Source organism: Protomyctophum bolini (assembly GCF_963924005.1).
Source record: "Protomyctophum bolini genome assembly, chromosome: 13".
NCBI lineage: Eukaryota > Metazoa > Chordata > Actinopteri > Myctophiformes > Myctophidae > Protomyctophum > Protomyctophum bolini.
Genome location: NC_137874.1, coordinates 7,535,468 through 7,557,085, shown reverse-complemented (window position 1 = coordinate 7,557,085; position 21,618 = coordinate 7,535,468).

Here is a 21,618-nt window from a genome sequence, read left to right as displayed (position 1 = left end):
AATGTATATTTATTGAATATAAGATGAGCAATGTATTTATTATGGTTTGGCGATGTATTGGATCTGCTTTGTATAGGTACTCAGATCAAGCACATCAGTCCCGACCATAGGGACTCTGAATCCCACCGTACCTAAACAGTGGATGCAAAACGAGCAGCAGGTTTGTATACAGCAGCGCGCTGAGACAGCAGCAGCAGCAAGAAACGAAGCAGGAGGAGGAATGCAAACCTCCGGTTAAAGTAGCCGGTATGAAGAAGGAGTGAGTGTGTGATTGGCTGAGTGAATCATAGTGAATGAGAGCGTGATGCTGAGGCGGCCCAATTAACGGCCGGCAGCGACTGCACTGAGGTTCCCTGACTGAACTTGCTCTGCGCATGTCTCTATACGACAGGCACAAATGCTCATATCTCCATTTGTGGAGCTGACTATCATCACCTGGATCTCCACATATGAAGATCACGACACTCAAATATATACAGTATGGATAGCCAAATTAGCCATACATGGAGATGACTGGATCATCACCTAGATCTGCATATATGGAGCCGGCTAGCAACTCTACATTTGACCTCACTGACACCAAATAGTTTAAGTCCTTCTTCTCAACTGTGCCATATATTGAGAAGCTCTGTTGTTTCGGTGCCCTCAGGGTGTCTTACTGGTAATCTTAGTTTAAGTAATATGTTACGTTACTTTACTTACTGCTTATAAGTAGTAGAGCCAGGGATGGAACAAAGTGGCCACTTGAGCCAAAATGGCCTCCTGAGCCACAGCTGTTGCATTATGGACTCCATACATTCATGCATACATTCAGTAAACACACGCACGCACACACGCGCACACACACACACGCACGACGTACACGTCACGTTTTAATTTTCAGCCCCATTCCCTTTTCTCATCCTCCATTGTTCACATGCTGCATCTCCTTCTATTCAGCATAATGATGAGCTCAGTCATTAGCTTGGCTGTGGTGTGTGTGTGTGTGTGTGTGTGTGTGTGTGTGTGTGTGTGTGTGTGTGTGTGTGTGTGTGTGTGTGTGTGTGTGTGTGTTCAGTATGAAGCCAACCTTGCAGAGGCCATTATCATCAGGCTCTGCAACACTTCATGGAACAGCAGTGCACACTGTTGGCAGATTGTGTGCGAGAAATAAGCAGCCAGGTCTATGAAAACAAAAAAAGTGCAAACGAAGCCACTATATAGGCTACATGTGAGCACTTTAAACCTATGTTAAAAAAAATTGAGAACCACTGGATTAATTTAAACATCATGAAGCACATCAGTGAGCTGGATGCAATCTGGAGCAGAGAGAACAGATGGTATAGAGGTGAACAGAACAATGTCTCCCCCTCCCAGTGAGCTGTGGCGTTCCACAAGGAAGCATACTATAGGGCCTTTACTGTTCCTAATATATGTAAACAACATGACAGCATCAGCTTGTGACTGCAACTTGTTCCTGTTCGCAGATGACTCGGCACTGCTGGTAGAATCTGCACCTGGCAGGCTGGCTCGCTGATAACAAACTATATCTTTACACCTGGGAAAAACTGAATCCATTCTCTTTGGATCAAATAGTAAGCTCAGCAAGGCATAGACGACGGCTTTGTGGGTGAAAATATTATCACACGAGAAGATGAAATTACCTATACCAAGGTTCCATCCTGGAGGCAAATCTTTCCGGTGATAAAATGGCCACCAACGTAATAAAAAAAAATCAGTGTGCCGTCCACAGTAAGTGTTTTTTTTTTTTTTGAGCAAGCGTAAATAAGCAACTACACTTCCGGAAAAAAAACTCAACCCACAACTACCAATATTTTCAAGGGACTTTACAGAAAAACAAGGCCGAAGCCGCTTACGAAAAGCAAACATGGCAACACTGGCCAGTGGCCACTAGACCTTCTGCCACACTGGAGCAGCAGCGGAGCGCTTTGCTCCTCTGTCACGTCATTATAATCACTGTTGGTGTCCTTTCTGAATACCAGCCTCACATGACTATGGTCCCCCATTTAAAGGCATTTCTATCTCTGGGGCCCCAACGTATATATATTGTAAAATCAAAGTTAATTTAACTCTGAGAGTGTACAGGGTCCATTTGGTTCCATTTGTATACACTCTCTGAGTTACAGAGCCATAAGGGATCCATTTGGTTCCTAATTTATACATGTAGCCGGGGACCCCCTGGAACTCTCTCAAGGACCCCTGCGGGTCCCGCCTGGACCCCTCTTTGGGAACCACTGTCCTACTGCACTGGCTGGCTCTTAACATGGGGTTTGGGGACCCTTTTTGTTTTTACATTTGTATTGCTCCAAATGCTATACAAATTGTATTGACAGTCAGTCATTTTAAATAAGAAGTTGAAGGGTAACTGTAGGAGCCAAAGAGTGCTTAGCTATAGTGGTTGTCACTTGGTTGGTGATGGGTGTGGGCACCGCATTGACGTTCCGTTATTGGTGGGAGCGTCTCTGTGGGTGGCCCTTGGTAGTCGACAAATATGGGTGTCTGAACCAGCTCACTCCTAAGGCTGTTTGAACTTGGAGGCAGGGTGAGCTGGGAGGATGCACTTTGTTGACCGCACAATATACTTTATAGTTTGATTCATTCACGTTTTGTTTGCTCACTGTTTTGATTGTTATTTATTGGATTCTTTGCACATATTTATTACATATATATATATTTATTTATTGTATTGTAATATTTTGTGCACTGAGCTATATAAACGTTTTAAACTTTGAGCTTGTTTGGATATGAATCATTTTATCATTGTTTTGTCGCGCGTCATTACAGTTTGTTTCAGCTCCCAGGTTTAGCCTGCCGGCATGAGTAATTTATTGGTAAATTATTATCAGCCACAACAGTAACTTTTAGGTCTGATAATGATGTACTGTACCATGCATGTTCAAGTCATGTTGTCCACTATACTGCCCACAAGGTTTATATTGTTGCCCACTGGACCTCTGTATCCATGTGGCGGTACAGAGGGGGCTTTCACGTAGGAAGGGGTCAAATGCCCAGCAGGGCACCTTTATCTTCTATAGCACAGTGCAACCAGTGCCCAGTACCTACCTTATTATAAAGAAAGTGCCCTTTTATATCATTTCTCTCATTTAAATTGATTGATTGATTGATTGATTGATTGAATAGGTTGACAGTTTGCAAAGAGCACAATGTGTTTCCCTTCCTAGTGATGAGTCTTAGGTTTTAGCAAGAAACAATTATGCTCAATTAACTCAGTCTTCAGAGACAGAGTATATGACGCAAGTAACACTTTTAACACCAACGGACAGCAGCAGTTTCTCAGCATGTCGTGATGTCGGAGACATTATGTGGGAGGATGTGAGAACTGAGAAGTGTGAAACATGTGCTTTTATAGGTCCTGGGTATAACACATTTATCTCATACACTTAAAGCTGCCATAAACAATAATACTGTATGTCAAACTTTTAATTTACTTTTTTTTTTGTTTTTGGTATTCAGACAGCCAGCAATTGGGTAAAACGCTCCCAAAATAACTTAGTTTCTGTGACACATCTATAGGGGCCGCAATCTGCATTCAAAGATTTTCCTAGAAGCTTTGTCAGTGGTCGATTTGCCCGTCTACTTCCTGATTGGTCATTGGTCATTTAAAAAAAATAAAAATGTTTGTTTTTGATCAATGGGCTGTCAATGGGAAATTGCATCTAGTTACCACCTTGCTGGCAACATGGCTGCAGTGTGCATATGGTCAATTGCACCACCCGGGAATCAAACCCGGGGCTCCCGCAATGGATAGCTGCAACATCTTAACCACTAAGCCAAAGGGATATATCCATACGACTCAGGAGAGATATTAGACGTTTAGACCATCACAGCTGAGGTTTTGTGAGTGAGCGCTCTGCTACACTCACCCCCCTTATGACAACCCATGGGAGGAGGCACAATGGTGCACCGTTGTAACCTTTGATCTGCATTGTGTTGTTTGATGTGTGATTTATGAAGTTCCAGACCATTTAGCTCAACAACTGTTAAAGGAGAATTCCATACTAAAAGGCTTTCTTATACCTTTCTTTGTAGTTGTTACGTCCCCACCAAAGAGGTCCAGGTGTTATTTTGTGCAAAAGCTCCTTATTGGCTATTTCCCCTACCATAAGCCCTAAATGAATTGTATTGAATTGAATGGGAATTGAATGGGGCTTATGGTATAGGGAAATAGCCAATAAGGAGTTTTCGCACAAAAAAACACCTGGACCTCTTTGGTGGGGACGTAACAACTACAAAGAAAAGTAAGAAATATAAGAAAGCATTCTAGCATGGAATTCTCCTTTAACAGTTTATTCTGGTAAGAATACACGGTATCTGGTCAGTCACTTCTTCCGGTGTTACACAATACACACCAAGGCCTCAGCATAACCATAACAGAATTAGCAGCGCCGTGAGCGCAAGAGCAGTTTGTTGTAAACAATTCACTGTTTGGTATGACAAGATGACTAATTGAACATGTACAGTAGTAGTACAAAGCATCACTACTTCATGTAGTATGTACATTTAGAACCAGTAAGACGCGCAAACGCGGGAAGCGAACGCAGCTGAGACCCTGCAGATCATGTCTGATTGTCTGTCTGTCTGTCTGTCTGTCTGTGTGTCTGTCCCGCTGTTACTGTATATGTGGACCTGGCCCCTTTTGTGCCCATATATGGAGCTGAGTGATTGCTGATGCAACACACTCCATATTTGGACGTATAGCGGGACAGACACACACACACAGACAGACACAAAGACAGACATGATCTGCTAGGTCTCATAGTAAGTGCTCACTGAGTTCGCAATAAGCAGTATTCATCACGGTATCAAAAACTCTTGTTGAAAATATTGTGTGCTGAGGAACACATCTTACCATGGGCATAGACTGCATGGACACCTGTGTTACATAATCAGGTGCTGTCCGCACTAACCAATACGAAATGACCTTAAGGAGCAATTAAGTGGAACCCATTCAACTCTGTTACACAATCAATGCTGCTGTCATAAGCACAGCTTGACACCGCAGCATTGATTGATTGATTGCCTACACCTGGCCTACAGGGCACCGCTCCATGGATTCCTACAGTATATACTACATGAAAGTCCAATTAATTCCAATAAATTGACTAAGATGCACCACAGGTCAGGTGGAACCATAGTGTCTCAACAGTACTGTCTCCCCATGCCTTCTGCCTGGTGGAGACAATAAAACATTACAACTTGAAAGTCCAATTAAATATAAATTGACTAAGATGCACCACAGCTGGGTGGTCAGGTGGAAACAGTGTCTCAATTAAAGTCCACAGAGGACAGGGGAGGGAGCGAGGACTCTGAGGAGGGGGACCGAGGGCTCTTACTTGGCAGGGGCAGTCAATAGTCACAATTATTTTTATGCTTGTTCAGGGGATACATTGACCTGATGGTCAAAATGCGTGTCACCCCATCCCATCCCTGATGTCATTAATATTGGCCAGCATGCACTACATCTGACTTCAAACCAGTCCCTTAGTTAGATCTCCATATATGGAGCTGAACCTGTTCTGACATTCCATATGTTGATCCTTCCCCATCCGTCCTTCCTCTTCGATGTCTCCCTTTTGACTGATACCTGTCCATTCAAACCCTGCTCCTATACGTTGTCGGCAGCCAGCGAAAACTAGATGGACTGCTTTTTTCCCCTTTAAAAAAAACAACTCTGTACACTCAAGACACTATACTGTCCCTGCTGCCACTCTTAGATCTCCATATATGGAGCCGACCTGTTCTGACATTCCATATGTTGATCTGACCTCATCAAACACTCAGAAACACACTCCATATATGGCCAGTACAGAATTCATTCCATATGTTGATCTATTCTGACGCCCCATTCCAAAGCGCCAGCGCTCGCTCAGCAGTCTGCCGTCTGTCTTACTTATGCTATAGTTTCAAAAGACGTTTGACAAATACAGTTTAGTTTTATTTCGGTGCTTAACCCATTCCGGGCAGGAGCCCCTGGTGTTTTAAGCATTATGTCATTGCATTATGCATTATCTGCTATAGGCCTATCTCACAGCCATTCCCCGCCCCCCTTTCCACGCCCCCCTTTCCAGACCTAGTGGTGTTGACGTGACGTCACTCCATAGACATTACATGTTAAAAGACCTACATTCAGAAGCCATAAACAACGCTTTTTCTGAAGGTAAACTTCATTCTATTTGTTTCAGCTGTCTTACCGTCTTGTTTTCTTCATAATAATATTGGTCTTTTACATTTTAACATTTGGAAACGGCCTTAAATGGTGCAGAGAAAGCAGGTATAGGGATGTAGCTCTGGTCCATAGCCTTACTCATGGACAACACCATTAGCTCAGAAAAGGGAAGGGCTGTGAGATAGGCAGATCTACGGTGTTTGAATTATGATCCGGTGGTGTCCTCATATTTTCGGTGGGGAAAAAAACGACAAAATGTCCTCATGAACCACATGGACCATAGCGTTACTTATGGTTCATGTGGTAGATCTGCAATTTTTTGACAAATCGCCAAAATGTGTCGCAAATCTTTGAATATATATTCTTTCAGAGCGAACGTTTTGAACTCAAATCTTTGCTTCTGGGGGGGTCCCTGGAACACCATCTTTTCAGATGGCCAATTACATATAATCTGGGGGGTCCTTTAATGTATATGAGAACGACTGAAACATGGACTTTTCAAGAAAACTGTCAGGATTTAGAAGGCATTTGTAGAATCGTATACTTTTGTACTTCTACTATATATTGTGGAATACAGGACTTGTTGTTGTTACAGAGTATTTGTTGTATACCACTGCCCCGCAGCATGAGGGTGCACAGTAGGCTACTACTGTATATATCGTCTCTGTCGGTTGGAAACCTCATATGTGTCCAAAACTGTTACTTTTCAGGATCCTGCAGATCCAAAACGTGTCACTTAATTCGCAACGCATTTCGAGCGTATCGTGGAGTATACCGGGATGAGTGGAAGCGAAGATGGAGGGCTTGTCTGAGGAAGAGAGAGAGAGAGAGAGAGAGAGAGAGGATCTGCTACTTGTTTGACGCTGTTTCTATGATAGAGTAGTTAATCTACTCTACGACAAAACACAAACAGTTGGAGATACGGAGATAAGGTTTCTGCCTCACAGCAACGATGTAATTAGGTATATAGTGGAGATAACAAATGGGAAAGTAATAATAGTACTGTTGGATGCGTTTATGAGTCCGTGTTGATCTCCCCATGGCTGAGCAATGCTGCTGCCTGTGATCTGTTGGAAATGTCACTCACTAATTGGTCAAAAGAACCACAAAGTTTTCTTCATTATTTATGAAATAAAAAAGATGCTGAATAGCTGAATAGCTGTTAACCAATGGGGACAGAGAGCTGACTTCATTGTCAGTGAAACAGTGTCAATCTAATTGGAGGTGTCAGCAGACAGCAGGCCTCCCGTATAGCATGAGGCTCAATGTGTTCATGGAGATAACAGAACTGTGTGTGTGTGTGTGTGCCGCTGTGCGTGCGACCATGTGAGCGTGCGTGCGTATGGGTGGTTCATGAGGACATTTTATCTCTTTTTTACCACCGAAATTATGAGGACAACACCGGATCATAATTCAAACACTGTAGCTAGCAGCACTTATGGAGGCCACCATTTACCTGCTCCCTAGGAACCTGACTGTGTGTGTGTGTGTGTGTGTGTGTGTGTGTGTGTGTGTGTGTGTGTGTGTGTGTGTGCGACGGTGCGTTCTTGCATGCGTTATTGCGTGCGTGCGTGTGTCAGAAAGACTAACTGACGTTATCTGGCCGTGTATGACTGTGTATATTCATGGTTTATATTGTTTAAATAATTGTTTTAAAATGTTCTACTAAATAGAAATAGAAAACATAATAGCAAAGAAACGTCATGATATTATTCGCAGCAATCGTTGAATCACAATATAATGAATAATCGCAATATGAATCGAACCGGCAACCTATTGAACCGGGAGGTATATTAAAGGTGAATTGTCCCACTCCTATATCCGGAACCAGGTCGGGAATCAACTTGGTGTAGTAATACTGTAGCGCAAGAAAGCGTGTCTTTCAAAAAAAAAAACCCTAAGGCCACTATATGCTTTTAGTCAGCATGTTGAAAAGGCAGAGAGAGTCACATATACGCCACACACACACACACACACACACACACACACACACACACACACACACACACACACACACACACACACACACACACACACACACACACACACACACACACACACACACACACACACACACACACACACACACACACACACAATGATTCTCTGATGTAATGTCAGCTAATATGTGCATAGTGTGCCCTGCGGGTGAACTGCACTAATAACCACTTGGGAAGAGAGATAGACCAGAGAGAGAGAGAGAGAGAGAGAGAGAGAGAGAGAGAGAGAGAGAGAGAGAGAGAGAGAGAGAGAGAGAGAGAGAGAGAGAGAGAGTGAGCTTGTATTAGACTGTTATTTTTGGGCTACAGGTTTACGGCAAAGACAAAGCCCCCAAAATTGTGAATTTGCAAAATGTTGATGTCCTCACAAGTAATTGCATTAATTAACTAAAGTAATTAAAATGTGTCTGTGTGCTATAAAAGGGTGCTGGGTTTAATGGCGGTTGCCGCAGCAGAGTGCAGACAGTGCTGCAGCAGAGACAGTGCAGACAGTGCAGACAGTGCTGCAGTGCAGACAGTGCAGACAGTGCTGCAGCAGAGACAGTGCAGACAGTGCTGCAGACAGTGCAGACAGTGCAGACAGTGCTGCAGTGCAGACAGTGCAGACAGTGCTGCAGCAGAGACAGTGCAGACAGTGCTGCAGACAGTGCAGACAGTGCTGCAGTGCAGACAGTGCAGACAGTGCTGCAGCAGAGACATTGCAGACAGTGCAGACAGTGCTGCAGTGCAGACAGTGCAGACAGTGCTGCAGCAGAGACAGTGCAGACAGTGCTGCAGACAGTGCAGACAGTGCTGCAGTGCCATAAACGTTTCCATGTGCAAGGAACCCCAAGTTGGCACTATTTAGAACTATCCCACGGACCCCTGTTTGAAAACATATGCCAGGGACCCCCATAAGACCCCCATAAGAGAAGATTTTTACGGCTCTAGCAGAGATTCTCAACCCGTTTAATTTCAAGGACCCCCCAGCTTGACATGCATTAAAGCAATAAGCCACGAGAGGTCTCAGGTTACCAGGTATTTTACAATGGCTGGGAGGCGTAGGTAGACCCGACGCGAAGCATTTAATGGCTATTTCGATCTCTGGGACCGCAATTTATATCATACAATCAATGTTAATTTAACTCAGTGTGTACAAATGGAACCATTAATGGACCCATAAAGGTCCATTTGGTTCCAAACTATCATTTAGCCGGGGACCCCCCTGGAACTCCCTCAAGGACCCCTGGGGGTCCCCGGACCCCACTTTGGGAACCACTGCCATAGTGGGCAACACAACAACCCAACCACAGGCCACGTTTCAAACTTTGTTAATCCTGTTTATGACTATATATATCCCTTCTCCAACCGAGCAATAAATCGTCATCTTAGACACCTGATGGTTATACATTATATAAAACATACATTACCCATGCATGCCATATGCCACAATCACATGCAGCGCACATACAGGCACAGCTAGCACACATGGAAATCATCTGTGTTCATTTAACTTAATTACCGGTACTTCCAATTTCCATCTTAAATTCCATCAAGTCATGTCGTCTATGTCGTCTCATACTCAAAACCGTTACCTTTCAGCGTTCAAGTTTCCCTATTATTTGCTATCTTGCCTATACACAGGTTTAGGACAACGGAAAGCCCCTCCTCAAATTAACCACCTGCAATGCGAATTCCGTTTGATAGAAGAATATGCGCTCCTGAGTGGGAGCTCATGCCTCGACACACAATGTGGCAGAACATTCACAGCGTGCGCGTCTCGTTCTGTCTTAACCCATTCTGACCTGAGATCAGATTCTAAAAATGTCTTCTATACAGCTCTTAAATAAGTAGCAGATATACAAGCTCACATTGTACATCTTCTATTTTCTTTCCTTGTTTATGTTGAATCTAGTGTCAGATTCTTTTTTTTTGTTTTTACATTAATCTTCTTCTGTGGAGTCCCTACTGTATGGCACAAAACATTTTCAGATGGGGGGTTAAATTGCTAAACTACTACACTACTGGTATAAAGCATCAAAACATGGAAATAATCAAGAAAAAGCAAAAGGACCCCAACATTGCACTGAAGTACAGCATTTGAATATACATTGACTTAATTACACCACGGGTTGACACAGTTATGTGATGGACTGGAGCATGAATTGAGCTTTAGTGCCTTATCCCCCGCCTGCAGGCAGGGACGGAAGGCCAAACAACGCTTGGTATGCAACAGCATCAACAAGACATTAATGAGATGTGGTCCAAAATACTAAAACACCAACATTTCACCCTGAAGAAGCCCATGATGGGTTATATACCAGTCAAAGTTTTTAACCCAATTCAATGATGAAACAGCAATTACTAAAGGCTTTTAAACTTATTTCAACAGAAGAGTGCCTTGTTGTTGTTTTTTTCTCCCTTTGAACATCACATATATATGGACCCTGGGCAGGGGCCCTGTTCAGAGGCAGAATGGAGCTGGTGTGTACCAAGGCAGAGGCCTTTTACGGGGGCCACCAGTGATCCTTGAGGGGGTTCCAGGTGGTCCCCAGCTAAATGATGGAGAGTTTGGTATTAGATCTTACGGGTCCATCTGGTTTCATTTTACACTCTTGTGAGTTAAATTATTGTTAATTTTATGTTAAACAACTGCATTACTTCATTTACATAAAGTCTACACAATTGGATAATGTAGTTTTTTGTTTTTTTTTGATCAACGTTTGCCTGTTATCTCTCATACTGTATATGACTGTACCACATCAAGAGTGGACATGTCCTCATCCAATGATACAATATAAATATTCCAAGACTTGGGTCTGACTCATCAAATGGTAGTCTGTGTCTCAAATGGAGAATACATAACGGACCTTGATATGAGAAAGGTTGAAAACCATTAGTATAGACAATGAGACAGAGAGAGAGAGAGAGAGAGAGAGAGAGAGAGAGAGAGAGAGAGAGAGAGAGAGAGAGCAGACAAATTATACATCTGCGGTCCCTGGCCATTTCTGAGAAATAAAAACAACACAGAAATAACATTTCGGATGAGCTGGTGTGAAAAGTGTCGTTTTAAAATAATATTAGTCCGGTGCACTGAATCCGATATGAGTATTTGGGAACTGCAGTTCTACAAATCATTGTGTATATATCCTCCCCGGCGTTTACCCCAAATGACCCCTCGGTATACATTGAAATACTGATCGTATAAACAGAGCAACTATACCGTCACAAATTGAATAAATTGCTGCTATTTGTTTGCAAAGGTTTTATTACCGAGTAAACCATTGAAACACTGAATCGTTTCGTAAGATAGTCTTCCCTCCAAGTTGCAAATGTAACACAGCTCAGTTGATCTTTATTCCCTTTCAAGGCATGATCAAAAGCCAAAAGTTTTCTTTTATTTCTCCACGCCTGAGTCAGTGTCAACATGTGAAAACACAGTATTGTGCCAGGCAGGGACACCCATAACTATTCATATTAGGGATGCACCGAAAGGGAAATTAGCCCAAAAACCGAATACCGAATACCGAATATGATTAATATTATATATCTTTTTTTGCTACCATTGCTGTCATGGCCGTACGGCCGAAACGTTGTGTCATATTTATGGTGTATTGAATAAAAAGCAAACACCTTGGAGCATATACCTGTGTGCGGACTCTCCTCTCTTTCACCGTACCTTAAAGCTACCTGATTTATGGCAAAATAAATGGCTATGGCAAAACTTAACTTAAATAATAATCACTATTATGGATCCATAAAACATTCATTCAGCTCTTTTGAATGCATTCATTGCATACACTATTCAGTGGTATATTTTCTGCCGAAACCGAATAGCCCGAAAATGCATTTTTTTTTAGCCATTTTCTGCCGTCAGTCATTCATATAATTCATTCGTAAATAGCAGATCTACAAGTCACAGTGTTGCACTGTGACATAATGACATGTATAGTGTTCTTCTATTGGTATTTAAATTGCTTTATTTATTTATTTTTCATGATTTTCATGATTTTCTTTCATGATTCTGAATCCATTGCAAGCATTTCGTTTTTTCCCCACGAAAAACACTCCTTGGGCTAAAAACGGCCATAGCCGTCATCAATACGACGACCTGGAAAAGTGCCTATATATCCCCCGACAAAACGAGTAACACCCGCAGACTGAAATGCACGTATACTTTAGTATACGGCCATAAAGGCATAAACACATTAAAACCCCTGAAAGCATCTGCGATTCTGCGTCATCTCATACTTCATGGCTATACAGAAATAGTACAAATGCACAATATAAAGGCTTTATGGTTCAAACTGATTCTGATGCTATAATATCAACACATTTTGCTGTATGGGGAGGGGACCCCCTGGAACCTTCATCAAGGACCCCCAAGGGGGGGGAGGGGGGGGGTCCCCACCGGACCTCACTTTGAGAACCATGCACATCACCAGAATAAAGAGAATAAATGAAGACAGTTGCCGGGGCTCCACACATTATCCTCTGCACACCCCGTAACCATGGATACAAGTTTTTGGTCCATTGTCTAAGAAGCATGCAGATGAATATTGTTTTCCTCCGCGAGGAGCACGGAGTGAGTGGCCGCACCCGGGGGGAGATGAGGGGAAAAAAAAAACTGACATCAACAGAAATCGACGCTGTCGCGGGGAGAAACCTCTTATCTCCATGTTCTATAACTTGCTGTGTTTGTTCATAAATTAACTGTTTGCTATACTCTGCATCCTATTAAATACAGTGGGGTTCCCTTCCTTTTTGCCGGCCCAGTACCCATAGTTACCTCTAGGTATTTAAAAGTACCTGGGTACCTATGGAAGTCACACCTCTGATGGGTGTGGTTTAGTCTTAAGGGGTGTTTTCTTTTCACCTACTGTGTAATATAATAAACAGACAGTAGGTGGCAGTAGGGCACTTTGGCACATCAGTGTGTGCATATATAGCCACTCTTTTGGCTTTTTAAGACGTATCTTTTTAGATGTTTCTGCCGTGAGCTGGCACCACTATATTAAGTCTGGAGTGAGATACATAGCATCCTCCTGCTCAGTGTTCATAAATGAACGCCCTATACTTGATCACAGACTACAGCGTCACACAAAAGTGTGAAGAAAAAAAAAGCAGATCGCAGTTCGAAAGGCGGCGCGAAGACGCGACACGTTTCGAGCTTGCGCCGATCTGCTATACGTATACGTTTAGCTGTCTTTTGATTTTGAATCCTGAAGAGTGACAGTTTTGGACATAAGAGGTTTCCACCCGTGAACGGAGACAGATTATGATGGGAAGAGAAAGAGAGAAGAGGGAGAGGAGAGAGAGAGAGAGAGATCGTTTCGCAGACTTCATCACCATAATTGTTTGAGGATGGATGGGCCGCCGGAGCGAACGCATGTGACAGACGACGGGGCGGAGAGGTATACACCTGCAACGGTGGAAATAATTTAACCCATTTTGGGGGCGGGAACCCCTTTTGGTGTTTGCGAACGCAGTGAGCACTTACTATGAGACCTAGCAGATCATGTCCGTCTGTCTGTGTGTCTGTGTGTCTGTCTGTCTGTCCCGCTATCCAAATATGGAGTGTGTTGCATCAGCAATCACTCAGCTCCATATATGGGCACAAAAGGGGCCAGGTCCACTCAGCTCCATATATGGGCACAAAAGGGGCCAGTGATTTGTTTGTTGTGGACCTGGCCCCTTTTGTGCCCATATATGGAGCTATACGTCCAAAACCCAAATATGTACGAGCTGCGTTCGCTTCCCGCGTTTGCGCGTCTTACTCGTTTAAACATTATCTTATAATTTAGCTATTGAAAAATCCTGGAACAACATATTTTCAGATGGGGGGGTCGGCGGCCATGAATTACATATAATTTTTGGGGTCCTTGACATGAAATATTGAGAACCACTGAGTTTTTTCAGGAAAAAATAGATTTTTTTTAAAATTTCGACGTCAGGCCTAAATGGGTTAAGGAGGTCAGAACTCACTCAGAGCACACTAATAAGAAACCTCCAGAGGAGGCCGTTTACAGCAGAGCAGATGCTGCTACCGACCTTCTACGTGGATCACGTTTAACGTGTTAGAGTCGGCAGCTGCAGGGACGTGCACACATAGACATCAAAGGGAGCTTCAGGCCCCTGCCCTTTTACCCGTCTGTAAAACAACTGCCCTCTCCAGACCACGGATGCAGCATTTACTACACGGTGAAAGAAATGCAAATGCCCCTCCTCTCCTTTCCACGCCATACCGGGAAGGCAGCATTCGGGAGAATTGCTTTTTTACCGAAGTCTCCTGAACTTTAACACAGCATTTTGCGTTGAACACGTTTGTTTAGAAATCCATGTCATTACAACCGCTTCTCCACTAGCTAAAGAGTGCTGGGTTGCCCCCCGAAAATAGCTGATCTACAAGCTCGCAACGCGTTGTGAGCTTGTAGATCTGCTATTTTCGCTATTTTTGTCCAAAAGTGACCGCTTACGGGATTTCAGCCCCTGCCTCTCTAACACTCTCATGCACGTTCCTGGTCGGCAGGCTGGGAGACTTAACAGCAGCCAATCAGTGCATTCCCAGAGCATGTATACAGTATATATTATTCATAATGATAAAAAAACTAATCGATCATGTTCCAGCCTGGATCAATAGAACCCAATGTAGTGGTGTAAACTGATTGACAGCATTAGAAAGAACAATCAACTCAACTCGATATTGTCATATAGATCACCATGGTTTACTGGTTTGAAACATTGCGGTGCCGTTTCAAGGAATGGGGAAAGAAATATATAGGCTAGAGAAAGAAAGAAGCAGAGAACGCAGGCTGAATGTATAAGACACAAGACGTGAGAAGTGCAGGAAATAATATTCATTTCCATCATGATACATTAGGTACGTGATTTAAACATAACATATCAAATGAGGTAGTTAGAATAGCAGCAGATATAATCAGGGACTGAGTCACACTGCTTTAACAGCGCGCGTGCACACGCACACACACACACACACACACACACACACACACACACACACACACACACACACACACACACACACACACACACACACACACACACACACACACACACACACACACCAGGGTGAGCTGAGCTATATACATCTGGCGGCGTAGAAGGAGGGAGATGTGACGCGGTGGCCTAAGGGTTAGAGGAGAGCTCTCGTTGTCGAAAGGTTGCCGGTTCGATTCCCCGGACAAGCAAGACAAATCTGTGTTGGGAAGTGATTGGTCATCACTCACCCCAACACCGCTGAAGTGCCCTTGAGCAAGGCACTGCACCCCCAACTGCACTGGAGCTGCTTAGTGGCCAACAGTATCAGACTGTGGTTGGTTGTGCTGGTCAGCTCCCAGGTTTTAGTGTCTGTGTGTGTCTCTATGTGCAGGGCGTTGCTGAAAATGAGCACTTGTGCTCAGCTACTACCCTGGGTAAATACAGGATAAAAAAAGGATGTCTAAAAGAGTCTGTATACTTGGCGTAGGAGGAGGGAGAAGTGAAGGATGTCTAGAAGAGATAGTCTGTAGTCTGTATACTTGCCAGCCCAATGTGAACACTTGGCCAGATGTGCTGACCTGACCTCTTCACATTTGTGATGACGGCTATGGTCGGTTTTTGACCAAGGAGTTTTTTTGTTTGTTTTTGTGCAAAACTAATGCTTAGAATGGATTGGACAATCAACACACCTTGCCTGCCCAAAACGTAATTCCTGGATACGCCACTGTTCTATATACTTAAACCCGTTAAAACTGGGAATCGTCCATGTCATTATAGCTATACAGTTTGAGCTACAGCATATATACACCTTGTATAGCAACATTGTTTTTTTCTGAAAGGTGACTGTAAGTCTACTGTATTATGCTGTGAGCCCGATGATCCAATCATCGCCCAGTATACTGTATAGTGTCAGTCAGCCCTCGTCAGTGAAAAAAGGTAGTCGACGAACATTTTTCGTCTTAAGTTTCAGTCGACAAAAACAACACATGGTCATCCCTCAGTGAACATGGCTTGTTGAGGATCTTCTGGACAGGGACTATAGTAGGACTACACAACACAACACACCTCACTGCCTCTAATTAAGTGCAGGAGTGCAGGTTCACCTCTCCTCTCCAAAGCACCCTGCATGGCCGAGCAGGAGATATCGGAGTGAGTTTGTCAACCCCCGAGGCTTGAAACATGATGTGTGCACCAGGGTAGGAAATTAATTCCAGCTTGTATCAAAAAATATATAGTACTCTAATGATTAGAAAGTTAATCTAGAAGTGGAGCTATAAGGGAGCAAAAAATAGCGACCCTGTAAAACAGGGTTATATATATATATATGCACATTTGTATTGCCATTCTATAAATATTTGCGAGATATACAGTATCCGACTGAAATGGCCAATATGGCCGAACGCAGTGAACAGACCATAACACCACCCACATGTCAACAGTATTTCCCCTGGTATCTCTTCCCCGGCCGCAAAACAGCCACATATGGACAGTCATCAGAGACATCAATCCCCTCAGGTCATGATTTGGTCTGTGTAAAAAAAAAAAAAAGCAATTTGTTGGGTTTTTCAGTTGTTGTTTTTTTTCCAGTCACACAGCCAGTGTGAGTACTTTGTCAGAGTGATTCAGTATCGTGTTGAGAGGATCTGAAGGTCCTGATGATGCATCTGTCTAGGTGGGGGGGGGGGGGGGGGGGGTCCCCGTCCTCGGCCCATCTCGTCTGTCAATCCCCTCGGGGCAAGGTGCTTCTCCATTACAATGATTTGTAAATGCTACACATCTCCCAGATTCCGCACGAGCAGAAAATGAATACACACGCACGCACGCACGCACGCACGCACTCCACCGGGGGTTGAACCGGTTCAGTTATTTTTTCCCGCCTATAATATTGAACCAGCTGGTCAGAGTGTTTCCACTGACAATGAATTGGTTCAGATTCAGAACCCTATAAAAGTTGGTTGGGAACATTTTTCAACGGTGCATTTAGTCTAAAATCTAAGACTAAAATATATATTGTGATATTTAGTCGACTAAAACTAGACTCGCACTCAAATATTTCAGATGACTGAAATAGGACTAAAGCTAAATATTTTTTTTTATTCAAAAGACTATGACTAAAGCTAAATAAAAATGTGCTGTCAAAACCAACACTGCTACAGTAGAACCAACGGATGTTTATGCCAGTGGTTCCCAAACGTTTTCATGTCAAGGACCCCCATTTGAAAATATATGCCAGGGACCCAAAGAGAAGACTTGTACGGCTCTTAGAAGTGATTCTCAACCCCGTTTAATTTCAAGGGCTCCCAGTTTGACATGCATTAGCTCACGGACCCCCATTCAATGCCATTTCTATCTCAGATGACAGTGTGAAGGCAAACCGCAGCAAATGAAATATGCAAGAATCCCAAAATCTCCGCCCATACGCATGAGTCTACCGAAGTATTAGGTGAGAATGTGACCTTACATTCTACGTCATAATACAATACAGATGAAAACATGAATGACTGCGTAACTCATGTTCCTCCAGCACTCCAGTAGCCTCGGAAGCCCGTACGTTTTTATTTCCAGTGAACACATTGACAGAAATTAAAATATGAACACATACAGTAACAATGATTCATAATCTGTCCTGGTGCGACTGTACTGTACTGTAGTGTACATAATCTGGCGAGAGGGATATGTTCCAAGACAATAAACAAATAAGATGTATTGATGATGTCTCCTGGTGAAAAAAACTTTCTCCTTGAAAAACTAAACTTCTGGAAATAGAAACAGGAGATTTAGGGGAGATTGGAGACAGCCGTTTACTTCTCAGACTTCAGATAGAGTGCGCCCCGAAGCCTAATTTATACACCTATTAATAGCGTCTGACATGAAGTGGGTTGGATTTGAAACAGTGTAATTGATCTTTGTACTTTTCCTGCATTGTTTATTTGTTTCTGGAAATACAGGTACTTGTTGCCCTGAGGTTATTGTCACCGTTTAGCCTCGCTAATTATTCTATTTTGTTACTGAATACAAGTGTCCCTTAATTTTTTTTACATTTCTTTTCATTGTAAAAATCTGAATATCATTTACATAACAACAATCACCTTTGCAAATGCCCTCCTTTCTCACTTACAATGTTCTGACAATTTATTGACAATCTACTGTCTTGACATGACGTGTGAAGTTCTCAATTGGCACAGCTGCAGGTGTCATAGTCGGATTTCTCTCTCTCTCTCTCTCCATTGAACATGTAAACAAGTGAAATGCTTCATGGTGTCGTCCAAAGTTAACAGTCATGTATTGAGTTGAACTGTTAATAAATCCTTCAATCAATCAATCAATGGTACTACTATACTGGTCAGCAACTTTCTTCTCTTAATTTATACCAGTAAGACGAGAAGCGACACACAATGATTTGTACTCCATTTCACATCCATCTCCTGTCACAGCAGCTCACAAATCTCTCTCTCTCTCTCTCTCTCTCTCTCTCTCTCTCCCCCCCTCTCTCTCTGATTGCAGCAGCCAATAGCGATAATTTTTTGTTACCGAAAAGTGTTTCACAACAATATTTGACAGAGACTAAAGGCTCATACATAGTCTGGATTTTCGGTGGTGGGGTGACCACCGAACTACAACATGACGTCACGAGCCGCGGTGAAGAGCAAACCATACCGCCACCGCTCCAGCCCTTCTCTCTGTTTTTACTCACCACCGCTCAACGTTATTTCAGCTCCGGTGGACAGCTCACCACCGGAGCGGTGGTCACCTCACCACAGAAAATCCAGACTATGAATAGGCCTTTAGAATGTGGGTGGCATATTACATACCGACACCCGGTGTTACTATATTACGGCCATATACCTGTAGAACACTAAAGGCCTATTCATAGTCTGGACTTTCGGTGGTGAGGTGACCACCGCTGTGACCGCTCCGGTGGTGACCTAACCACTGGAGCTGAAATAACGTTTAGCGGTGGTGAGTAAAAACAGAGAGAAGGGCTGGAGCGGTGGCCGTGGTTTTCTCTTCACCGCAGCTCGTGACGTCATGTTGTAGTTCGGTGGTCACCCCACCACCGAAAATCCATTTATGTATGAGCCTAGCTATAGTCTGGATTTTCGGTGGTGAGGTGACCACCGCTCAGGTAGATAGCATCGAGCGGTGGTGAGTAAAAACAAGAGAGAAGAGCCGGGCCGGTTGTGGTGGTTTGCTCTTCACCGCGGCTCGTGACGTCATGTTGTAGTTCGGTGAGTTGACTTAACAGTAACTAACTCCCCTGAGATGATGCAGCGATGCTCATCTTATCTACTGTAGCCTAACGTTCAGCCTAAGACGGTGGACTTTATAGGACATCATTGTATTATAAACTTTGTATTGTATCTTCACCTACAGCAGAGAGTCCTAACCCTGTGGTCGAAGTTAATTGCCCTCACCTGTGGCATTCCAGCGGGACCCTGGCAGCTGGAAACAGCTGGAATGACATCGTTACCTCCAGCTGAAAGCAATTAACTCACTGGACAGAGAGGGAACAGCAGCATGGCGCCCCAGTGGTCGACAGGGTTGGGAAGCAACGGTGTGTCACAGTGCTGAGGTTCTATTGTATATACTACACCCAGAGCAATTAACTATCCACAGACCATGAGGCTTTATAATGCCATGGTTCAGCTCTCAGGGAGAGCTTCAGAGTCTGGTCAAATAGAGGTCTGCTCTCAATCAATACTGCAACGTGAGTTATTGCGAAGGTCATATTTATTCGTCCAGTATTCCATACTGAGCACATTGACAGAAATTCAAATATTAACACACACACACACACACACAACAATAATAATTCATCATATGTCCTGTTGCAGCAACAGCTGACAGAGGGGACGGTCCAACACAATAAAACAAATGAGCATTTGCGCCTGTCGTATAGACATGCGCAGAGCAAGTTCAGTCAGGGAACCTCAGTCAGCGCGCCGGCCGTTAATTGGGCCACCGCAGCATCATGAGGCTCTCATCCACATGATTCACTCAGCCAATCACACGCTCACCCCATCTCATACCGGCTATACTTGAACCAGAGGTTTGCATTCCTCTGCCTTCTTGCTTGCTTACTGCTGCTGTATCAGCGTGCTGCTGTCATACAACCTGCTCAATTCTGATGCTGCTGCTGCTATACCCGTGCTGCTGTTATAAAAGTGTTCACCCACCTCCACCCCAGCTACCACCTGTCGTTTTGGATCTACTGTTTTAGGTACGGGGGGATTCAGAGTCCCTATGGTCGGGACTGATGCGCTTGACCTGAGTACCTAAAAAGCAGATCCAATACATCGCCAAACCATAATAAATATATTGCATTGATTATCTTATATTCAATAAATGAATAATATATTGAAAAATATATTACATCTCCTTGAGATGTCTGACTGAAATGACTCCTGGTGAAAAAAAATAACATCCTCCTGCAAAATACTGCTAGGTTTTCATGAGAGCGGAGACACCAGAGGAACTTCAGTGTACCTTATAGTGTCTGGCATTGAGCGGATTGGATTTGAAGCGGTGAAAAGCATTGCTCACAAATGGAAGAGGGTGGGTGAAGCGAATGATTTCTTGTAAGATGTAAATGGTGACAATTAAGGATTTCCTTGCGTCTCTGCGTGGCAGGCTATATGAGGTCTTCGTGGTGCCGAGTTAGCCGACCTCGCAGCCGGATGGAGAGCCCCGATAATCTAATTCGAGGCATTAAGCTCCTGAGGGCTTTTTTCTTCCCACTGACCAAACGCTGGGGATCCAGTTACACTCAAGCAGTCCTCTATGCAGCGCTCTAATGCGGTTACAGGGCCGTTATATGGGAGGCGAGGCCCAAGTGTGCCCGGCAACAATTAACTCCACTAACTTCATTCGCCGCTAAAACTTGAGGTCAACATTACCATGAAATAGAATCTGCCCCTCTGTCCGCCTGGTGAGGATGTACACCCGTTAAGACTGTAATGTCTCTGTGGTGCGTTGAGCCGCAATGCAGTACATCACTAGTGATACAAGATATACTTTAAATATACTTCTATTACAGTAAAGATCTTCTCCTGCCCTCATGCTGGAATATGCATATACCCAGTCAGTCACCCAGAGAGAGACAAAGAAAGAGATACAACTAGAAAAAGTGCCCTTCTGGGCACAGGACTCCACCAGGAGGATAGGAGTGTGTGTGATGTTTGGCAAAATGTTTAGGAGTAATATTGTTCGTTTGTTTGTTTCTTGCAACAATGTTCTTCATTTTGTTGAGGAAATGCAGAGCCAGATCACTCATAGCATCTCTGAGGATATAGAATTCTGGATGAGCAGGACATGTGCAGCATTTTGTACAAAACGGGCTGCAAAATGAGTTTTGCAGAAATCGGCCTCATGGTGGCGCTATAACCGGCAGATGTGGAGGGATGCAGGGAAAATGTTTTTTTCCATGGCCTCTAGGGAGTGCGCATACATAAG